The sequence below is a fragment of the Bidens hawaiensis genome, unplaced genomic scaffold, assembly GCF_021521415.1.
Source record: "Bidens hawaiensis isolate Kalapana, Puna unplaced genomic scaffold, B.hawaiensis_p1.1 tig00016746_1, whole genome shotgun sequence".
In the NCBI taxonomy this organism is placed as follows: Eukaryota; Viridiplantae; Streptophyta; class Magnoliopsida; order Asterales; family Asteraceae; genus Bidens; species Bidens hawaiensis.
The window spans coordinates 249,889-273,397 of record NW_027492536.1 but is presented as its reverse complement, the minus strand read 5'-3'; the positions used below and the strand labels follow the sequence as shown (position 1 = coordinate 273,397).

Sequence of the window (23,509 nt, the reverse complement as noted above, 5' to 3'; positions counted from 1 at the left end):
CCATGTTCCTTAGGGCATAAGTTACTATTTTGTGGAATAACACAATTACATATTATCTTCTACAAGAAAATTACTAATTTACCCTCGGCATAAACCAGAGAAAATAGATACACACTTCGCGCCTCATAAGTTGATAAGTGATACCAGTTACAGAGTGTAGTAGTTGCTCTCAAGATGTTCACGGAGTTCTCGTGCAGCAGCTGTTGCATTTTTCTCCGGTACGACCGCAAGGTACACACATGCTCATGAAGTCTAGGTTTTCTTCATGATATGAGCATTTTATTGAGTGAGTGAATCGTTATTAGTTATATGTTTGAAGTGTCAATTTCTATGTGATAAACTCATGTCTGTGATGCGTTCCATTGATTTGTTAACCTAATGATACATGGATCAATTTGTTTCTGTAGATGTTTTGATATTCATGGTTCGTTTTCATCCTATTGGGGTTGTGGAGTCGAATTCACCAATGGTTCAAGCAAATATGTGTTTCATTCAAAATAGCACGTGATAGCTAGTTTGGTTGTTATACCACGAAAGATGTAAACAAACATACGTACACAACTATTCAAAGTCGTAAAAAAAATGAATATTATACAAATACAGTAAACCTTGTACTGAAACCCAATAACATATCGTGTTAGCGGTCTTAAATGTTAATGTATGACGTTCAATAAGATACCATTGAAGGTTTGCTCGATAGATCGTTATAAACCTCATCCTTATCGGTGAATCCGTCTACAAAAGAAGCTTACAAGGTAACAAGAGATCAAAATTGTGGATTTAAGGTATTAAATATATAGTATAATACATTTCAAAACAAAAAAACATTGAAGTACCAAATTGTTTCGTGCACATTGGCCTGATATAGTTTCCATAACCGGAAAATGCAAATTGGAGGGGAGATCGAGAAAAGGCAGCAGACAAGGGAGTGATAGAGATATAAGACCTAGATATATGTATGGGGTTAAAAAGGAATAGTAAGCAGGGATCAGTTGTGATATGTCGTTGGTTCTTGCGGGAAACCCGAGATTCTTCCCAGAGTTATTTTCATTGCACAAAAATGACCTAGAGGCAAGTATCTTGATGTTTTTATTTTTCTTCATTTGTAAGTTTGAGCCTTTTGCGTTTATGAGTTGTCATGTCCTTTTTTTTCTTTTGTATAATATTTGGCCTTTAAGAAAAAAAATGTACCAACAACTCACAATGTACTCAATTTATAATACACTAGTTTGAGGCCCGTGTATTACACGGGTAATTGATAACTATTAAGTGAAATACAGTCAATAAAATGATCATATATTGTTAATACAATTATAATTTACATTAAATTACATAAATTGCATAATTAAGATTACACAAATATGTTAAAAATAAATAAGACTTTCCTTGTACACTGCATTTGTGATTGTATTGGTCTGTATACATTGTTTATCAAAAATCAAAATCTTTAATTCATGTCTGCTTGTAACTCTTGATAAGGTAACATATAGGTCTGCTTATAACTCTTCTGTGTGACAAATAAGGTTTTTCAAATACATACCAACTGTAGATAAATGATAATGTATCCATGAAACTAACAAAAAAAAATATTCATGCGCATAAAATATCATATCTTTTAATCAATTAATATTATGTCATTTGAGATCACCTGCTCATGTTTATCAAAAAAACATGATTATTCCAAAAACCAGATTACCTGAACGTTGTTGATATAATCATCCCTAAAATTTTTAGAGCATGTTTGGGATTGAGTTTGAAATATGCTTATTGGCTTATAGGCTTTTTTAAAAAGCAATTTTGAAAAGCCATGATTTGGGGCTTTTAGGAAACTGTTTTTTTTAACCTTTTATAACATATTTTAATAATAAAAGTTATGACTGTAATTTTTTAAGAAAATCTATATATAACTTTATTATTTTGAATATAAACCATAATAAATACTTTAATTATATACTAATCAACATGTAACACTAACGCAAACCCAATTTGTCTTATATAAACCATAATAAACACTAATCTGTCTTATAAGACATATTAAATTAACTATATTTAAATGTATAAAAAAAGTATAAATCAAGTCAAAAATATATATGTTTATAAAGCATTTTGATCTGAGAGAAAATATTGAAAACTAAGTATTGATCTTTCTATTGCGAAAACATTTTATGGTACACAATAAAGTCATAAATAAAGAATTAATTTTATATGTTCCCTTACAAAATGACATATAGTTGATGTAGTAAATCGTTATACATATGGGTTATAGTTATAATATTTGACTTCAATGATTTAATGATAAACACCCAGATATATATAATAGGTATTCTTCATGTTTGTAATATTTATACAAAATGTTTGTAGAAAATTAAGAAAATACACATTTTCTTAAGTTCAAATGTAGATGGGAAAATTATAAATCCAAATTTTAAATCAATCTTATATAAAAAAAATATGCACTGTTGCTCGAATCCCAGCTTAAATACAATTTATAGTTTACCATACAAATCCAAATTCTTCGACAATGATACACCTTTATTTTCTTTATTTGCAATTACCCGTGACTTTAAAATTTTATTCTAACAGACATGCGACTTCAATTTTTATATTTCCTTATTTTCTTATTTCACCATTAATGTTGATAAATGAATCGGTTAGGATTTACGTTTAATAAAAAATATTGAAATAGCTTAAAAGATAAGGATCATATATTAAAATTGGTTGAAAAAAATATGAGGATGGCTATGAGATTGACAAGTGGCAAAAGTGGTAGTTTTTTATTATAGTAGATAGATTTATGCCTATAAGTTGTTTTCAATACTTTTTTTGTCTTTTCCTTTTTATTGCTTTTCTTCTTTTATTTATTTATTTCTTTATTTATTTAATTTTTGTTAGTTCTTGACGTAGGTAAGGACTTTCCGGAATTGTCACTTTCAAAACCAAGAGGCAAGGACTTTCTGGTGGGATTTTGCAGGTGGTGTCGCTTTCGATACCCTAACAACACATACCGTGGCACCGTACCCAATTTATGGTACCTATTTGTTGTTCTTACTGTGACATTCGTTAATTTCGGGTCTTGTTTGTATTCGTTTTTGTATTTGTTTATTATGTAAACTGACCAGATTTGTAAACCGAAGCTTATGTTATAATCAAAATGATGGATTTATGTTACAATATTGTTTCACACTTGTTGGGTCTTGAAACATCCTACCTTTATTTTTATTTTTATTTATTTATTTATTTTTTATTATTTTTTTTTTTGTTTTGTGTTTTTGTCTTGATCCATTTTGCATGAAAACTCTTGTGTCTCACACCCATATTTGACCATCAACATTACCCTATATATACACCACATTTCCTCTTCATTTTCCCTTGCTACAACTCCAAAAAAAAAAACTCTCTCAAACATCAAATATTCAAGGTTATCTTCTTAAGTGTTCTTGAAGGTTTTAGTCTTTCATCTTAATTAGTTTATGTAGCCTTATTAATACTTGTTTATGGTTTTGCAACATATATATAATATACACCCCTTGTTTACCTTTGGTAGTTACTTCTTGATTCCGGTCGATGAGGTTTCGGACCTCATAAGGCAAGGCTTCATGGAGGACTTCGTGTCCTTGATATATATACATCTATATAACTTTTTCATACATATTAATCTTGCTTATTTTAGTTTGTTGGTCATGTTTACAAGTTCCATGGTTATGGGTTTTTAAGAGTCTATGCTTCGGTTTAACCGTAAATAGCTCTAAACCGTAAACCAAACTTTGTTACTAGTTTTGTTAATTGATTATTTAAACATGCTTATTGTTAGATCTAAGTTTCTAAAATCATTTTTACAAATTCTATGGTTATGGGTTTGTAGAATCTTACCTCGGTCTTAACCCGAAACACGATCCGAACCGAAAACCGAACTTTTGTTTAAAGACTTTATTGTTAATTTTTGGTTGTAAAACTTAAAGTATTTGTTTTATTTGTACATTATTATACAAGTTCTTTGGTGGTTGGACATGTGGAAACCAAACCGATTCTTACTCGCTTAAGACACACAAGTGTGTTTTTTTTAGCCATCAAGACTTGTATATTTCTTTAAAAATAGTTACAAATTGATTTTTAAATATTTTCTTAAGTACTTGGAAATGTTGGATCCAACTTGATCTCATAACAAAGTTTGTACCGACAAAACCGAACACTTGCTTAACGTGCATTGTTAGTTCTAAAACAATGGAACTACATATATGGTTAAGTCTTATTAAATTTTATTGAGTTATCTCATAACATTCAATATTTTGGAAAGTTGACTTTGGGTTTGACCAATTATCAAGACCCGAACCGACAACCCGAACACTCGATAAAAAAAAACCGTTTTAGTATCTTTATTCCAAAGGGATTTGCATTTTTGCATTTTACCCACCTTATTACTTAACATAGGTTGAGTAAATATTAAGGTTAGATACTTTAACCCGGTTTCGAGCAAACTTACATTTTTAAAGGGTTATTATTATAAATTCTTAAATAGTTACATTTTAAACCTTGAACTTTAATTATTTACATTTCTCAACATTTATTTTGTTTAAAGACCTTCAAGGCAACCTTTCTAAATTCAAGACTTCTTTTCTTTTTAGGCATTGTGCGTTAAACTCGTCGTTCTGACAAATCTTCAAATTATCATCTTTCAAGTTTACTACTTGAAGGTGAGTACTTCATACCCCATTTTCCATCTTTTATTTTAGGGGTGACATTTCATACTTATTCAACAAAATGCTTTATATTTGAATCTTAAACCACAAACGTAGTTGTATACTTTACCTAAATAATTGCTCGATTTGGTGTTCTATGCTTATATGCCTATGTGTTTATTGCTTTTGGTTGGTGGAATTATAAAATCCTAGAATATTTGGCATCCCCTTATAGCAAGGTGTCGTTAACGTAATGCAATTAACGATAACTATAAAATCCTAGACTATTTGGCATCCCCTTATAGCTAGGTGTCGCTAATGTGTTTAGCGATATCTATTTATCCAAATTACCACTTTTATTTATCGTTTCGTATGCAAGTTTTGTGGCTATCTTTATTATATACTAATATGATTAAACTTATGAATTGCTCACCAACCTTTGTGTTGACAAATTTTATTTTATGAAATGTTACAGGTTTGCATCTTGGTTGATTTATGATTGTGAAGAAAACGACATCAAAGACCTTAGGATATTAGTAAAAATGAACAATATCAAATTTGCCATATTTTGTGATATCTTGTTAATGGTTATTTTATGTGACATTTTCGATGTTGTGAAATGAAATGAGTTTATTAAATATTGTCACTTTAATTAGTGTCATGTGCTTATGGACAATCGTTACACCTCGGCATGTTCCGCCGCCTTTGGTCGGGGTGTGACACTTACGTTTTAATACTTTTTATATATTATATATATTTTGTTATTGTTTGTCTTCTTCTTTTATTTATACAGTAATTATTACTCTATTAGCTTCTAGTTCTCCGTTAACCTGATGTGTGTGTTGAAACTTAAAGATTGCATAATATGAGCAACAACAACTTCCGTTGCCACCACCACCACTACAAAGATGAAGAACTAGAGGTAAGACTTAAAAACTTGCTAGATTCGTTAAGGCTTGAGCTCGGTAACTAAGCGAGCTTTATTTGAGGCGATGGCTCGATAAGGCTTGGTTCGTTTGCATACCTACTAGGGCTGTATAGAATTCCAATTTAAGGTAGAACATTATGTGCATGATTATACCATATAGGCACCAAAATTGACAAAAGTGCTACTAAAGATGGAGCTTGACTGTAATAGTTGTGCATTTCATTTCATTCACTTACAACAAGAAAGAACCACTGGTGTTTGGTGCAGCACCTGTACTTTGGTGCATTCTTCTTTCTTTCCTTGGTCTTTCATTCTGCCATACTCTTAATAACTTATCCAATGACAACGAATTAACCACAAATGCATCTTTCTTTTATCAAATCTCAGGGACATGGTCTAATCATGATGATGGTATTTTATCATGGTATCGGATCCTAAGTTACTATGGATTCCTTCTTTGTTATCGGGGTCGACCCCAAAGCCAAAATGTCTCAAAACAAGGAGGCCATGGATAAAGTCTTTTTTATTCCTTTGTCTCGAACTTCGTGAAGAACTCCATTCTCTCTCTCTCTCTCTCTCTGGTTAGTAGCAAAGAATAATTCAAATGTAAGGCTAGTTTATAAGTCCGGCTGTACACACTGCTCGCTGCTTGCTTGGAAATTGCTTCTTTGATTTCGGCTAAGTTTGGAAATGAGCCGTTGGCTCTGTTTGGTTTATGCCCCTGTTAGTTACATTACAACCATCACCTCAATTTTTAATTAGCAAAAAAGAAAAAAAACAAAAAAAAAACATATAACCAAAATTAATATATCACTTTCTATAAGGTGGATGCAATATTTAACATCCTTTGCATCCGCTACTCATCGATAGAAGAAGCTCTCTCTTTATCATCTTGTGCTAGATGCAACAAAGGATGAGTCCTTTTTGCTTCTCACAAACCACAGAAGCTCTTAACACCCAGAGGAGCAAAGCTTATTTTGGAAAACGACGCATAATAAAGTGATGGCCTGTCAAAAGTCCGGTGCCTTCACGAACGAAGTTCATAATCAACAAGGGTTCGTAGAATGAAGGGTAGTGCACAACTAGGTCATAGCCCCAGTTTCCTTAACATAATAGTGAATAGACTATAGACTTAGCCGAACCCAATCAAGCTAACGAAGCCGACCCGAAACATCCCAAAACCTGATTAAACTCACTAAAGTGTGGCCGCCTCATAAGTCTACTCAAAGCCATAAGAATGGCGCCAGTTTAGTGTAGGGAGATATGTTCCTACGTCCTTCAATGTTATCCTTCAGATGCTACTATGACTGCATTTTTCTCTGATTCAACACTGCCAAGGTACAAACTCTAGTCTCATTCATCTGCTGTGACTATAATACTTGGACTGAATTGTTTCTTACGATTAAATCTGGGATGAATCACACTCGATGCTTTAGGTTTAGTGTAACATCCCGGCTTTAAGCGGATACGCCAAGGTGTAAAGTACATATCACTCATAAGCTCGTAACGCTATTAAAGCGACAATAATTATATTTATTTCATTTCATAGCATAGCAAGTACACAAATTGTTCATAAGAGTAAACGGAACAATACACTTCATCAAATCACAAATGAGTTCTTTATTTAAATAACCTACGGTAAACTAATGATATTCATCCTTAGCATTTCATCGTATCAACCTGCAGCACGTTTAAAATAATATATTTTGTCAACAACAAATGTTGGTGAGTTTTCATAAGTTTTTGCGTATACATACATACACACACACACACACACACATATATATATATATAAACTCGCGATTCAACAATCGTCATGCAATAAGTATTCAAGCGTAAAGTAAATGAAATCAAATAGTGTCGTCCTCCCGTTCATTTAGCCGAAGCTGTTGAAGTCGGGGAAATGAGAACCACCTTACGTAAACAACCGAAGTCGTAACGTTAGACGGCGCGGGTACGTCCCGTCGGACCCTCACACTATGTGCATGCGTTTGAGTTTGCGTAACTTCCACCAATAAAACAATAAACACGTTGCAAGCAAGTTCACGTATAATCATAAACAATATGCACGAATAATATTAACATGTACAATATAAGTGAATCGGTTTGTGAACAAGTTCATAACTAACGAAGAAAAACTTGTGACGTGCTACACCCCAAAACATTATAAAGCGTTAAAAAAATGAGGTTATGAAGAACTCACTTGGAATAAGGGAAAGCGTCAACGGGTGGCGGTTTAAACAAGCTAGTTAGTTTCACGATGAGTCCCAACGATTTACCCTAGTTTTAAAGTATAAAAAGAAATAAACATCTAATCGAAATGAACGAACTAGACTGTAACACCCCGGCTAAAGCGGAAACGCCTGAGTGTGACGTACAGATTGCTCAAACACACGTGACACTGACCATAATACCATTATTTCATTTAAATCTTCATGTAACACAAGTTTATCAAATAATACAAGTTGTAACAAATAAATAAACAAATGATAAGTTGTTCTTTGAATATCCTATAGGCATGCTATGTGTCTTCTAACTTTCATCCTCGTATATTTACACATGTAACATATGTATAAAATAAAGTCAGCTATGAACATAGCTAGTGAGATTCTCACAGTTTTATATAATACATAAAAATCATACAATTCCATGAAACTTGTGAAATGAGCACATAAGGGTTCTTTACACTCGATGCAATGGACCTGAGTATAAAGAACAAACGAAGGTCCTTTCCAGTTGGGGCTACCAACGTACTCGGATATGGAGTCCCTTTTCCACTCGATACAAATGGACCTGAGTGCAAAGGGGGGCGTATGTTCATACTTATTGAGGCAACCACTGAGCAAGTAATTCTGCGCAAGTAATCAAGTAAACACACAAGTCCATGTAATGAATTGTAGTTTGTAAGCAATATCGTAAATACTTGAAGTTTTATAGGATACATATGCTACCTCAAAATATGAAAATGTTTAAAAAGGGGTGGTGAGAAACTCACCTCGAAATCGAAGATAACATCGTAATGAAAATCGAACGCATGATAACGAAACCGAGGTGAACGAACTTCAAGAACTATAAACAAACAAAACGAAATCTAACTATCGGGATTATAAAAGTTTATTTATTTGCTGAGAAATATGTATTATGTTATTATAAATTTTACTATTTTTATGGCAAGGATTATAAGTGTTAATTTTAAGTTTAATGGTACTTTAACGATTCGTTTTATTAATCATTATAACTTAACGCTAAATAAAAGGTTCGATAATTACAAGGCATGGATTTAAATGAGGACTATATCTCAAAGACTAATTATTTTAACGAATTAAAGTTAACAAATTTTAACTCAAAGAACCAAGGTTAACGAATTAAGGTTAACTAACTAATTAATATTAACGGTTTAAAATTTAACAGTTTAACAAGATATATAAATATTATTTCAACTAGTAGTTTATTATTAATAAGAGAAGTTTATTATAATAACAAAGTACGAAGCTAACGAATTATAGTTAACAAGTTATAAATTCATCAAATTAAAGTGAATGTATTATATGTCTAATGAATTCAAGTTAACGAATTAAAATATAATAAATTAACGTTAACGAATTATAAGTCTAATGAGTTTAACGAAACGGAATATTAATTAATATTAACGAAACTTTAACGAATATGACAAGTTTGGTTTTTAGATGATAAAATTTAATTTATAATACATTTTATTTAAGCTAAAATAATTTTTGTTGATTTTATTTTAATTTTTTTAACTAAAAGATTTGATAAAAGAAATAATAACAAAGGAAATTGGTTCTTAAAAAAATAACACAAGAAAGTAGCTCTGACCCGGGAAACCCGGGTCTCTGAGTTTACAACAAAGAGTATTAACAACTAGGCCAACCTACTATGTTGTTAACATTGCAGAATAAGTTTTTTTTATATATAAATCCTTATGTTCATCTTCTTCATCATAAAACCCTAGAAGTTCAATTCGTGTAATCTATTCCATGTATGGTCTAAATTGTTTAGGGGTTTTGTTAGTCGGACGAAAATGATGAAAAACCATATATCAATTACCTGCTATTGTCTCTGATTGTCGAAGAGCAAGACTTGGCCGGAAAGAAACTTTGGGGATCAAGAACCGGATTTAGAGTGTGTGTGTGTTTGTTTTGAATGTTGGGATGAGTTTAGAATGATGAGATGGTCCTATTTATACTTGTAATCGCAACGTAAGGTCGTCAATGGTCGTTAATGGCCTGGCCGATAGTCCGGCTAACATTACGGGATTCTAAGTTAATTGTTTGGACGTTGTATTATAATTAAAATGTTAATTAGTGTTGATTATTGCCTTCTAAAAACGTTAGGCTAGATTAACAGGTCAAATCGCGTGATTTATGGGGTGATAGAAGGTCGCCGGAAATTCACGTGCGTCGCCGGCGGATCCTGGCCGGAAAATCAGGATCCAGGGTGGGGATGACGGGTTGGGATTTGCTTTATTATAATATCTTTAATCAAATAACACCGCCAGTCCCTCACGTTTAGTTCTCTTTTAAAACTGATTTAAAGTTTAATTTACAACTATCACCCTTGGACTTTGGAATTATTAATATTAAGGATTTGCTAGACTATACTTTGGATATTTACAAAACAAACCCGAAAGATTAATGATTGGCATAAACGTTTAAAAGCTTGGGTTCGATGATTGGACAAAATACATAATAAACGAACGGATGAACAATGAACTTCAAACGTCGGAAATTCTTTATTAATGATAACTAGTAAATAATAATACATCGAAACGACCCAAACAGTCAGTTTAACGAATTCAAATACGTAACAAATGACGAATAAATACATTAAATGAATAATAATATTATATATATATATATATATATATGGGGAAAGTGAATACGGTGCCGTCAGCTGTGTAACTTACGCGTAAACCCATCAAAACTACGTAGTTTTGATAAAAAAAACCCTAAAAGCTAAAAAGGATTAAAACACCCATCCAAAACCACGCTCTACTCTCTGCTCTCTTATGCTTCATAATAAACCCTAGCAAGTTCAATGATGATCGACGATTAACACAGACGGACGAAGATTGAGGCTGAAGATTAATCATTAGCAGACGTGAAGGTATTTCATGTAGCCCTTGAACAATTGATTAGGTTTTGATTATCATTGTATCTCCTATTTCTCTGGTCTTTACTAAATCTAAAGTTTATGACTAGATTAGATATGCAATTGCTATAGATTTGCCTTTTTTTCATGATGGTGGAAGAATATCGGATTCACACAGAAGTTCGATGTCCATCTTCCAGTCCTTTATTAATTATTAATATTAATTTCTTTTATTGATACAGGACATTCATACCATAATGGATTTAGTAACGGTCCAAACAAAACTACTGTTAGTATGGTACTTACATTAGTTTTTTTGCAGGACGATGAGTCATTAGTAGAAAGAGAAGGATGATACGTGAATCGACTTGGGGACCGAATACTTCTGTAGATTTGCTATGGTGGCACTTCTTTGAGTAGTGTATGATTAAACTTGTTTATGCCGTTTTTAGATCTTTGCAGTAGTTTTGTTATTTTAATGGTAGTATGTTTTATTTTAAGCTTTTTGAAACGAAAATGTTGCTATGGTTTTGATAATTAATGCAGCAATTTGAAATGAAACGGGCCCATAAATAGTAATATAAAACAAAACAAGCCAAATATAGTCGTATGAAGTTAAACGGGTGAACACGTAACAATATAGACTAAAACGAGTGAAAACGTAACGGTATAAACTGAAACGGGTGAAAACTTAACAATATAAACTTGAAACAGTCAAAAGGTAGCATGTTAATGGGCCAAATCCCGAAAGTCAAAGTCAAATTTGAAACAGTCAATGCATAAGCCAACGTCAGACTTATGGACAAAAGCTTAGGTACTGGTTGATGAATAATAGTCAAAATTATTTTACTAGCCATAGTATGTCACATCCATCAGATTCGTGCAGGTAAGTTTTCTGTGAAAGAAACATCTACATATCTGATGTATATAGTTGTTGATAGAGTCAAGGGTTTGGAAACTGTTGCTATATAGCTGATGAAATAAGAGATGTATGTCTTCAGTTGCAAACAATAAAATGGTAGTTGTTTCATGTATAAGATAGCAAAGTTTAATACTGCTCTATCAATTAAGGTACGAATTGAAGCAGTAGTTAATTTATTACAAATTAAAAATGTCTCCAATTTAAGTAAAACATAGAAGAGAATGCAGGCAACTATTGTGTCCGCTTCGCGTTGGGTCAAATAGGTGCATTATATCTTTATAGGTTTTAACCAAGTACATAAAAAAACACAACTTTTTACATTTCTTGCGCATACAATGAAAACGTTTACATGAACATAAAAGTAACAACAAAAATTAGAAAACGTATCCAAACTATACTCAAGTATCTCCTCATTCGTTGCATCATCGTCACTTCCTTTCAGTTTATATTCAAGGTTTTTTTTATCAAAAAAAACTTGCCAATCTTGACATCTCTATGCATACATTCATATGAGCAGGCATAACATGATACAAACTATTATCAACCACAATCACAATGTACATAGTGATGGATGGGTGAAGAATGCAGTATGTATGGCCTTCAATTTGCCATTTACAAAGTTCTTCTCCACCTAAAAGTGTCATTAATTTAACCAATTTTCAAATGTTCACTAAAATTAGATTTAAAAAAAATACATATATTAGTACTACATATAAGAGCTTGCAAAGTACCTTGGCTGTCCATAAAGGATTGGCAGACAGAGACAGCTCAGCAAGTTAGTCTATGTCGACATTTCATGGAAGAAAAATAACAATTCGTGGAGCTACCTCTTTAGCCATATTAAACAGAAATCACCTGCACCCAAATTAAAAATGAATAAATATATAAATAAACACCTAACAATGGTTAGATTAAAATCTATTCGGGCCAAAAAGCCAAACCCATCATGTGGCTTGAGTATAGTATTAGAATGTTCATCTTCGGGTAAATTCGAGCTAGGCTGTTCGGGCCTCGGGTCGGGTTGTTCGGGTCTCGAGTCGGGTTCGGTATTAGAGTATGGTTAAAACTGACACCCACAACTAAACATAATAAAACATTAAATATGTTCATCTTCGGGTAAATTCGAGCTGGGCTGTTCGGGCCTTGGGTCGGGTTGTTCAGGTCTCGAGTCGGGTTCGGTATTAGAGTATGGTTAAAAATGACACCCCTAAATCGAATGACGTTTCCGCCAACTACAATGAAACAATCAACAATAATGCCACTGGTTTCAAAAAACAAAAAAAGCAAAATAAAAAAGAAATACTTTGCGTCCTTGTTTGTGCGGATTACTGGTTTCAACTACAATGAAACAATCGAATGGCGTTTCCACCAACGACAATGTATTTCTCATTGATTGTAACTTTTTCTCAAATGTCTACAAAGAAATTAATATTAATAATTAATAAAGGACTGGAAGATGGACATCGAACTTCTGTGTGAATCCAATATTCTTCCATCATCATGAAAAAAAGGCAAATCTATAGCAATTGCAGATCTAATCTAGTCATAAACTTTAGATTTAGTAAAGACCAGAGAAATAGGAGATACAATGATAATCAAAACCTAATCGATTGTTCAAGGGCTACATGAAATACCTTCACGTCTGCTAATGATTAATCTTCAGCCTCAATCTTCGTCCGTCTGTGTTAATCGTCGATCATCATTGAACTTGCTAGGGTTTATTATGAAGCATAAGAGAGCAGAGTAGAGCGTGGTTTTGGATGGGTGTTTTAATCCTTTTTAGCTTTTAGGGTTTTTTTTATCAAAACCACGCAGTTTTGATGGGTTTACGCGTAAGTTACACAGCTGACAGCAACCGTATTCACTTTCCCCATATATAAAAGCAATCGTGATGCTACAGTATAACTATTCTATTTGGGTTTCTAAGCCCATGTGAATGTATATGCTGACATTTTTGGTTCATATAGTTTGTTTTTCACTAGTTGTACGCCAAGTGTTATGTAGGCGTTATAGTTAGAGGACTTTATTTGGGTTTCCGTCACGTATTGTGTCACTGTGAGTATAAAAATTAAAATAGAATTTTGATACCAGCGAGATAATCGTATAAAATGCATATGTTCTTTTTTTAAAATTTGTGAATATTAATGAGTTAAACTGTAATACAAATAGCATCAAACAAACATTTTGCGTGTAAAACAATTTATTTAGATTGAACAAAAACCAATGCGTGATCAAACAAAACAAAACATTACCCATATTATGTGCTTGAATTCCAAGTAACCTTTGTTCGCATAGTTAAATTATGTTGATGCCTCCTTAATTATAAGAGCATTTACCAATCTTATACCAAATGCCATCTTTATAGCGACGACGTTATAAATAAAAAAAAGTAATTAATTAAGCGTTCTATAAAAAAAGTGAAATGAAATATTCACAGTCTATTACAGTTAAATTTATATAGCATTTTTAGACCAAGTTTATTTGTTTGCACTGACTATTATCTTTTTTATCATTTATATTTAAATACCAAATTCTGTTAGAACGGTCACAAATGTGTAAATATTCTTGTTTACAAACCTGAAGATCCAAAAGCATGAGTTTTAAAATGGTAAAATGGTCATTTTAACAGGTATAAGAGAGGTTATTAAGTTAAACAAACCAGGGCCAAATGGGAAAACAAACACTAAACATCAAAGACAATTCCGTAAACAAATTTTGAAATTGACATTTTACCTCCTGAAACTCACATTTTTGGGCCCTCAAGTTTGTAATTAGTTTCCGATTTAGTCCCTAAAAGAAAATATTTTCTTCTGAATTAATTCTCTTTATTAGTTATTTAATATACTAATATAGATACCAAATGAATCAAGTCTCGGTATTCTATTCATTAGTTTTTTTTTACTCAACCTATGTTAAGTAATAATGTGGGTTAAAATGCAATATTGCAAAACCCTTGGTTATAAGAATACCAAAACGAGGTTTAAACGAGTGTTCGGGTTTGTCGGTTCGAGACTTGATAATTGACCAAGCTCAAAGTTAACTTCCCAAAATAATAAATGTTATGAGATAACTCAATAAAATAAAAATAGACTTAACCAAGTATGTAGTTCTATTGTGAAGAACCTTAACGTTCGTTAAGCGAGTATATGACTTTATCGGTCCGAACTTGTTATAAGATCAAGTTGGTTACCGACATGCCAGGTATGTTTAGAAATCAACTAAAATTGTTTTAAAATATAATCTTGAAGAAAAATATGAGTTTTGGTGGCTAAAAACACACTTGTGTGTCTTAAGCGAGTGAACTCGGTTTAGTTCAGTTTTTGGTTCGGTCCTTGACTCGGAATAAGACCGAGGATGGTTACCACATACCCAATTACCATGGAACTTGTAAAATAACTTATAAATAATAATACTCAAGTTTTACATTCAAAAGTTAACAATAAAGCTTTTAAACGAAAGTTCGGTTTTTGGTTCGGTTCTCAACTCAGGATGAAACTGAGGCTAGTCACCACATACCCAATACCATGGAACTTGACAAATATGAATAATAGACTGAAATATGCAGAAGTTAAGCAAGTATAACAAGTTATATAGTTAGATTTGTTAAATATATAAACAAGGACTATAAAGTCCTCCATGTAACCTTGCCTTACTAGCTCGACATTTCAACCGGCCGAGACCAGAGAAATGAAAGACCGAAGGTAAACAAGGAGTGTATATTATATATATGTTGTATATGTTGTAACATCAAGCTTTAAGTATCGAAAAGTTAGTTAAAATGAAAGATTAGCTTAGTTTGACCTTGAGAGTCAAACTATGAAGAACAACCTTAGAATTCAAGAATTTGAGAGAGAAATGAGGAAATGAGCAAGCACAAATGAAGAAGATGGGTGTATGTATATATGTGGTAAGTTGAATGGGTCTTTCATAAAGGGTGTTTCATGAAAATGGGTTGGTTATAGACCCAAGAAAGCACAAACTACAAATTGGTCATTCAAGTCTCCATTTTGGTAGTTTTTGTCCCTGGAGTTCGTTTTGAGCGTTTTCGGGGCATTTTAAGAACCGAAAAGGGTGTTTTTTTTAGATCCGACAACTATAAAATAAATATGTAACATAAAATTCATCATTTTGATAATATCGAAAGGTTCGGGATACAAAACGGGTCGGGTTTACATTAAGAATACAAGTATAAAATAACCCGAAATTGACAAATGTCACAGTTCATTTACGTTTGTTCATTTATTGCACGTTCGTTTAAGTTTTGTTTAAATTCGTTTATGTTCGTTCATTTGCATTCGTGTATGTTGTTACTTTACGTTTGCTTAAGTTTGTTCATTTACCTTAGTTAATATAAAAATTTTCAGACCATTTCAATTTAGTTTAGTTTTAGTAACGTTTTAGGGTCAAAATATTGTTGTTCACATTTACTTTAAGTTTGTTTATCTGCGTAAAGTTATGTATGTTTACGTTCGTGAACCTTCATTTATACAGTTAACGAACAAATATAAGCAAACAAATTCATTTTCTTAGCGAACGAATAGAAAATTTAGTTTTTCGTGTTTGATCATTTGTTTTGTCTGGTTAAAGGTAAATGAATGAACACAAACATGCTCCATTCGTGTTTGTTTGGTCCATTTACAAGCCACGCAACTATGACAAGGAATAGGAGAATAAAAGCGTACAAATGTTTTTTGAATTTTGGCTTTCTGACTCCTTGAAGTGCCTGAGGCACCCTAGAATTCTTGCAGCTGCAAATTAATAGAAATGCAAAAATCAGTTTAAAATGAAATAAAAGGAATTATGATGTATGAAATTTAGCATGAGACCTATTAGCGTATTGCACGATCGCTACACCTTCCCAAATATGTGGTTTTTTAGCCCTTCCATCTCCACAGGTTTCTACAATAAAGAATTATAATACATCATATAGCATCAAATTCAAAATTTGTCCTTTTTATAAATACGTTAAATGATTTGGACTCACCAAAACGCATTGATATCATCAGATTGAAGAACCATTGCACCATGTTATTGCAAATAAAAATAAACATATATAAAAGATAGAACACAGATTAGTGTTGTTTTATTATTAACTCCAAACTAAAGGAATAGAAAATCATTAATGGCCTGTGGAAGCAATAGAGAAGATACCCATTCCCGGTAAACTTGTTCGTAACCCAAGCAGAAAGCACCAAAAACTGGTTTGACCCAAGCCACAAGCTCGTGTATCAGCTCCTTTCTCGTCACCGAAACCGGTTTCAAACCCGACCCAATGTTAATTCAACCAGACCATTCACTGCTTTTCGGTAAAATCTACACCAACAATCAAATTTGAAGACCCCATACGAGCATGTGCTATAATCTAAAAATATTATGAAATCCTATAAATGTTATCATGCAACATATTTAAACTAAATAATCATGATTAAATTAAAACAAGGTAGTGATTACATCTAAAAACATAATTTAATTCAGTTAATGTTGGATATTTGACAAACTAACCCAAGTCAACTAAAAAAGAAGAAATACCTTGAATGTTGGCTACAAAGATGCCAAACTCGTAGACACAATCTCTGTAGAAAACAACCATCAACTACATTATAAATTATAATGTAATAATAAGAAGAAGAAGAATTCTCATGATTTTACTTTTAAAAAGAAAATAAAAAGCAATAAAAATAGGTTATGAAATAGATGGGAAACAATCCTTCATCACATGCATCTTTTTTTCTAATATAATTATGAATTGTCATAGAGACAAAAACTGTATATAGATATTTAAATCCACCAACTTGCATCTTCTTTGAAAATCCACCATTTACCTCTTATTAATTATGCACCAGTAAGTTGTTAAATTGTTACATTAATAAGTTGTCTCTTATTAATTATCCACCATTTGCCTCTTAGGCTTAGGGATGGCAAAAAAACCCAAACCCGATGGGGAAAACCGAAACCCGCCCCGAACGGGGCGGGTTCGGGGACACTTAATCGGGGACGGGTCCGGGTTCGGGTTTTCCCCGTTTAAGTTAATCGGGTTCGGGGCGGGTATGGTATAGCCTGTACCCGCCCCGTATACCCGTTTAAAACCCGTTTAATTAAATATAATTTTTATATTTATATATAATATATTATTTATTAAATATAATTTTTATATTCGGGTATGACTTATTATTTACATTAATTTAACTTTATTCATTAATTGTATTAACTTTATTTATATATTAGGTGTCACAACGGAGCTTGATTTGTATCTACAAGAGAAAGTTTGGATAAAAGAAACTGAGATTGACCTTTTAGCTTGGTGGAAAACAAATGGTGTCAAGTACCCAAGGTTGCAAAAGATTGCTCGAGATATATTGGCGATTCCAATATCTACCGTTGCTTCCGAGTCCGCTTTTAGTACAAGTGGTAGATTGGTAAGTCCACATCGTAGCCGTCTTCATCCAAAAACATTGGAAGCGTTAATGTGCGCCCAAAGTTGGTTGTTGAATGAAATCAAAGGTAAACAAACATTTTATTTTTTATTTTTAACTTAGCTACTATATAAACTTTTGACTTTTGTGATATGAATATAGCAACTTGTTCAGAAGAATCCGAGGCATATTGCCAAACTATTGAATATGATTGTGACGATGGTATTGAGGTAATACATATATATATATGGTTTATCGTTTACATTTTAATATGGTTTAACATTGATTCTTATATAGTTTCCAATTAATATGTTAATGTTTGATTATCATAGCAATCCGGCGTGACAAGTGTTTGAATGGTTGAATGGGTGCGGTATGGACGTGTAAGAAGGATCAATCATGAAGTTAATTTCCGTTGTGATGGGAGAAATAAACATTTTTATGTATTAATAATGTCTTTTGTATGTGTAATGTGTTTGGATATTGAACTTTTTGTGTATTAATATTGTATTGTAATTTTGTATCATTTTCTTACAATCGGGTTTTAAACGGTGAACCCGACGGTTAAATGGGGATCCCCACGGGGAATTTAGCCCGTTTAAAAACCATTTATGCTAGACGGGTTCCCCGAATACCCGCGGTTTTCCCCGAATCCCCGATGGGGATTCCCCGTTTAGTCCCCGCGGGTTTTTAGACGGTTTTGGTAATGAGTTTTATAAACCGGGGCGGGTATGGGATTGGCATTCCCCGCCCCGAAACCGCCCCGTTGCCATCCCTACTTAGGCTATGGGTATACTTTAACGCCCAACATAGGTTAGGATGAAATGCCACTTTAATATGCTTTTCACAGGTTAAAATGAACAATATGCATTAATTATGTATTAATATTAATTACTAATTAATTTGTTAAAAATTAATATGAGTGAAATGGATTAAACCATTTTCTTTGAGGGCAAATGGGTAACTTACAACCTTACACAAATAAGCTTCCTTAAATAAGCTTAAAAACCATCTTCCAACTAGCTTCTTCAAATTAGCTTATATAAGCTTATAAGCATAAGCTTAAAAAGCTAAAACAAACACCAAACTAAGCTTGTTTTGTAAAAAAAAAAAAAAAAGCTAAAAAACTATAAGCATGTTAAAAAAAGCTAGGTCAAACACCCCCTATAGAAATGTGGTTTGAGGATAAAACACGGCTAGATTGATCGGATGAAACATGTTTTTAATTTTATAGTGTATCATAAAGTGTTATATATAAGCATCAATAACTTGTACATTGATGCATAACAGACCAATACATTATTATAAACAATAAGTCAATATCGAACAAAATTTATATCAAAACGTCGACAAAAATATACACGTCGCAACGGTAAGTTCGGTTTTTTTTATAACATAATACACTAAAAGATATAGAAAGAATAAGAATTTTAAATAAAGTTGTCATTTGAGGGTTAAAGATGAGAGGGCAGTCTCGTATGGATTTTTTAAAAATTTACAAAAGGTAATCAAAGTTAGAGGATAAAAATTGTAATTATATTAAATAAAAAACGAATAGGACATGATATTTAGAGATTTAGTGTTACAATGACCATCTTATCCCTTTTGAAACTTATACCATATGCTTTATAGCTTGTAAAACTCTTAAAATATAAACCCTTAATTTTGTCCATGATTCCTACTTTATATATAATAATTTATATGAATGACAACTATAGACGTTTTGAAATGTTAACTGTATAGAATTTAGTTGCAATGAGACTAATGTTAGTTTAGTTCAGGTTAATCAACATGCTTATATTTCAAATTTATAGTAAAACTAGTATTTTGACCCCCTGCAATGAAACCATAGGCGAATACAAAAACAAAAACGAATAGCATTTCATCGAACATATGGTATACACCAAGAATAAGATATATAAAACATTTGTTCTAACATTGCCAATTTAATTGATATACAACCTAAAAGTCTAATTTAGGAATCCACCCACCATAAAAATACTTGGCTTTGAGAGAATCTTGGTAACAATCATTTAAATAGCAAACAATTTGGTACAACAAAATTAAGCAATATGTACAAACTTGCGAAGGGCTATTGTCATCATCGGAGCCGTCGCCGGAAATCAATTTGGCCACACAAACCCCACAGAGCCCTCTTGAACTAATTGCGTCACCTTCATCAATCATCAACGGATGATTTCCGACAAAGAAAAAACATGTTGGGTCCCAGAAGCTAAGCGCGGTCGCCGGAAAGAACACTAACACCATCATCCCGGACGGAAAGCTTAGCCAAGGGCAGTGGCCGGGTAGAATACTATCAGTTTACCACCACCATCACCGTCGACCATAGATCCGGCATTTGTTGTCCAACAGGTCGTGGTGGTAGGATAGGGTCTCACGAACCAATTTGTTGTTCCGGTTATATAAGGGTTGTTCAGCGGGAGGTTTCCTGTGTTGCTATGGCTTTGTCACTGGAGTAACATCATAAGTTGAGGCCTGAGCTGTCATCTTTCATTTGTTTGCTAAGGCCGCTCATCGACTCAACTCTGCTTCTATTTCTCTACAAATTGTTTTCGGTCTATTAGATTAACAGCTTTGAATGCATGAAAAGGATCTCAAACGCCTATCTAATGTGCCAACTACAGTTAGATTGGGAAAATGAGGGTGCCAGTGGCTTTATGTAAAAACTATAAGGAGCAGGCACAGTTGCACGTGTATTACAAAGAAGTAGTAACATCTGTGAAGTAAACTAAAAATGGACACTTGGAATAACACTTGTAAGACAAAGAAGAAGTAGTACCCTATGCTAAAGAGACTTGTACTAATAAGAATGAACAGTAGCAATTGTGTGTGTGACCGACATTCAAAATTAAGATATATATATATATATATAATAAATTTATATATTATTATTACACACTACTTGTGGATATGGTATCTTACTTAGCTTAGTTATCTATGCTAAGTTTTGTACAACTACGGTCACAATATTGTCATTGATTCATCTCGTGGTGTTTGGTGCTAATGCATCAAAGAAAGACACACTTAGAGGAGGTCTACTAAGCTATCGAATTGTGTATGAGAGACAAGTGACTTTTGAATAACCGAAAAAAAAAAAAAGAAAAGAAACAAGCTGAAATAGTTGAAGCACTGAAAAAAATATGTGTTTTAGCAACAATTTTTTACAATTAAACTTTATGGTCTATTATAGTTGTGTGTGTGTATATATAACATGTATAAAGAAAGCAATTATTATTATTTTTCAAATAATATGTTATAAATAAAAATTTTTGATAAAGTTTGATAAATAATAAATGACCTATTCAATCCCCAAACCGACCGAACCTAGGAACTAAACCCTATCAAACTTGTTTGAACATTTGCTATTAAGTTTATGAATTTTACAACATTTTCAAACATTTAAGCAACATATTATAAGCGGCAAAACTCAAGAAATTCAAACTAAATGTGTAAAAGTAAATTAATAAGTATCCAATCAAAAATTTAAACGAACAACTTCAGACTCAAACATTTTTAGACACTAACAATCCCAACCGTAATTACGTAACTTCTATAGCAAAACTCAATCCATACATAAAACCTAAAATCTAAAAACTGATCTTACATAACCGAAAATCCGAATAACAGTTTAGATTCGGCCTGAATCAAAATCCAACCCAATTTTACCTAACTTTAACATTCATTTAATTCTCATGTAATCAATTTTATTATTTTAACCTATTAAGACCAAAAATATAACATGTAGTGTTCATAATTTCATACAATGTTTCTTAACTCTTTTAAGTTATAAATAGAGCTAAACGAACTATGGCCCATGGGTCCATGAGTCCATGACCTATGCTCGTAAAGTGCACGTAACTAGCATACAATCCCAGCCCGGACTTATCGGTCCACATTAAACCAAATCACAAACCACCTTCACGTCCGGTTAATAAGTAATTGAATGCTGATTAATATTATTATCATTTTTGCTTCCAGTCAAAAATAGAAAAGAAATTAATAATAATAATATATAATAATAATAATAATAATAATAATAATCGATGAGAGAGAAAGATACGTCGGCGGCGTAACATACTCATATCAAAAACCTCCGATTTCGCCGATCAAATTCCGCTTAATTTCATGTTCGTGTAAGCAATTCAATCGAATTTGGTTACAGTTTTCATGTATTGAATCCGTTTAGCTTGTTTGCAGGTTGTATAATTGAGTCGGAAGCTGATTTATGTATGACGATGAATTTGGTAACGAGTTGCAAGGTATTGTTATTATTTTGTGTGTTTTGGATGAGCTAGGGTTTTGTTAGGTTGACTGATGGAAAATTGAGATTCAGTATTTGATTTATTGATATTATATGCTATGTTTTTGAGGTGAATTGTGATTTATTATTTCATTTTGTGTTTATTAGATGTGTGCAGGATGATATTGAGATGCTTTATTACTTCTTTTAGTAATAGGAGTTTGAATGTGTTGGTTAATTTGCTATTTACAGAAGTGAAATTGACTACTGACTGTGACTGTTTCATAGATATTAAGTTTTGATCATTCTAACTTTCAAGCTTGTATGGACATCATAGTGAAATCGCACTTAGGCGCTGATTAATCACTAGTCGGTACCCTACCAACTAGTTTCCGATTGATCACTATTTGGTCAAAATTGGGCAAGATTGAAAAAAATATATATAAAGACTTGGTATATATGTGTGTATTTAAAAAATTACATATAAATTCCAATCCGATTAATCGCTAGTTCCAACTCCACCGCTGACTAGCACCTAGTGAGTTCTACAAGTTGTTGAGTATGGCACTAGATTGCATGATTTATTATCTCATTTTTGTTTTTATTAGATGCGTGCAGGATAATGTTGAGATGTTTTATTACTTGCTTTAGTAATGGAAGTTTGAATGCGTTACTTAATTGATTTGGTTTGATATGGTGGTGAATACTAGGTTTGCAGTTTGTTTAGTGACATTGACTACCGACTGTGACTGTTTCATAGATTTTTAGTTTTATCATTTCTAACTTTCAAGCTTTTATGAACTCATAAAGTAACTTGTTAAGTTTGTTAGGGATATATGTTATGTTTCTGACGCGGGTTGTGGAGTATGGCACTAGATTGTATGATTTGTTATCTCATTTTTGTGTTTACTAGATGCGTTCAGGATAATATTCAGATGCTGTACTATATCTGTTTTAGCAATAGGTGTTTGAATGTGTTTGTTAATTGGTTTGGTTTGATATGGTAGTGGATGCTAAGTTTGTAGTCTGTTTACGGAAGTGAAATTGACTACTGACTGCAACTGTTTGGTAGATTTTTTGTTATATCATTTCTAACTTTCAAGTTTTTATGGACATCATGGTGAAATAGCGCCCAGGCGCCGATTAATCAATAGTTGGTACCCTACTGACTAGTCGCTGATTAATTGCTATTTGGTC

The 23,509-nt window shown here is 32.6% G+C and overlaps 1 protein-coding gene and 1 long non-coding RNA gene across 2 annotated transcripts in view; both read left to right on the top strand.

The window, feature by feature from the left end:
- LOC143551976 (serine/threonine-protein kinase GRIK2-like) overlaps nucleotides 1–23,509 on the top strand; it is a 233,707-nt gene that overhangs the window by 12,721 nt on the left and 197,477 nt on the right. The gene's annotated exons all lie outside the window — the stretch shown is intronic.
- Nucleotides 22,105–22,332, top strand: LOC143551986 (uncharacterized). The gene is made up of 2 exons (XR_013138574.1): nucleotides 22,105–22,205; nucleotides 22,284–22,332. It is a non-coding gene; the product is annotated as an uncharacterized LOC143551986 (long non-coding RNA).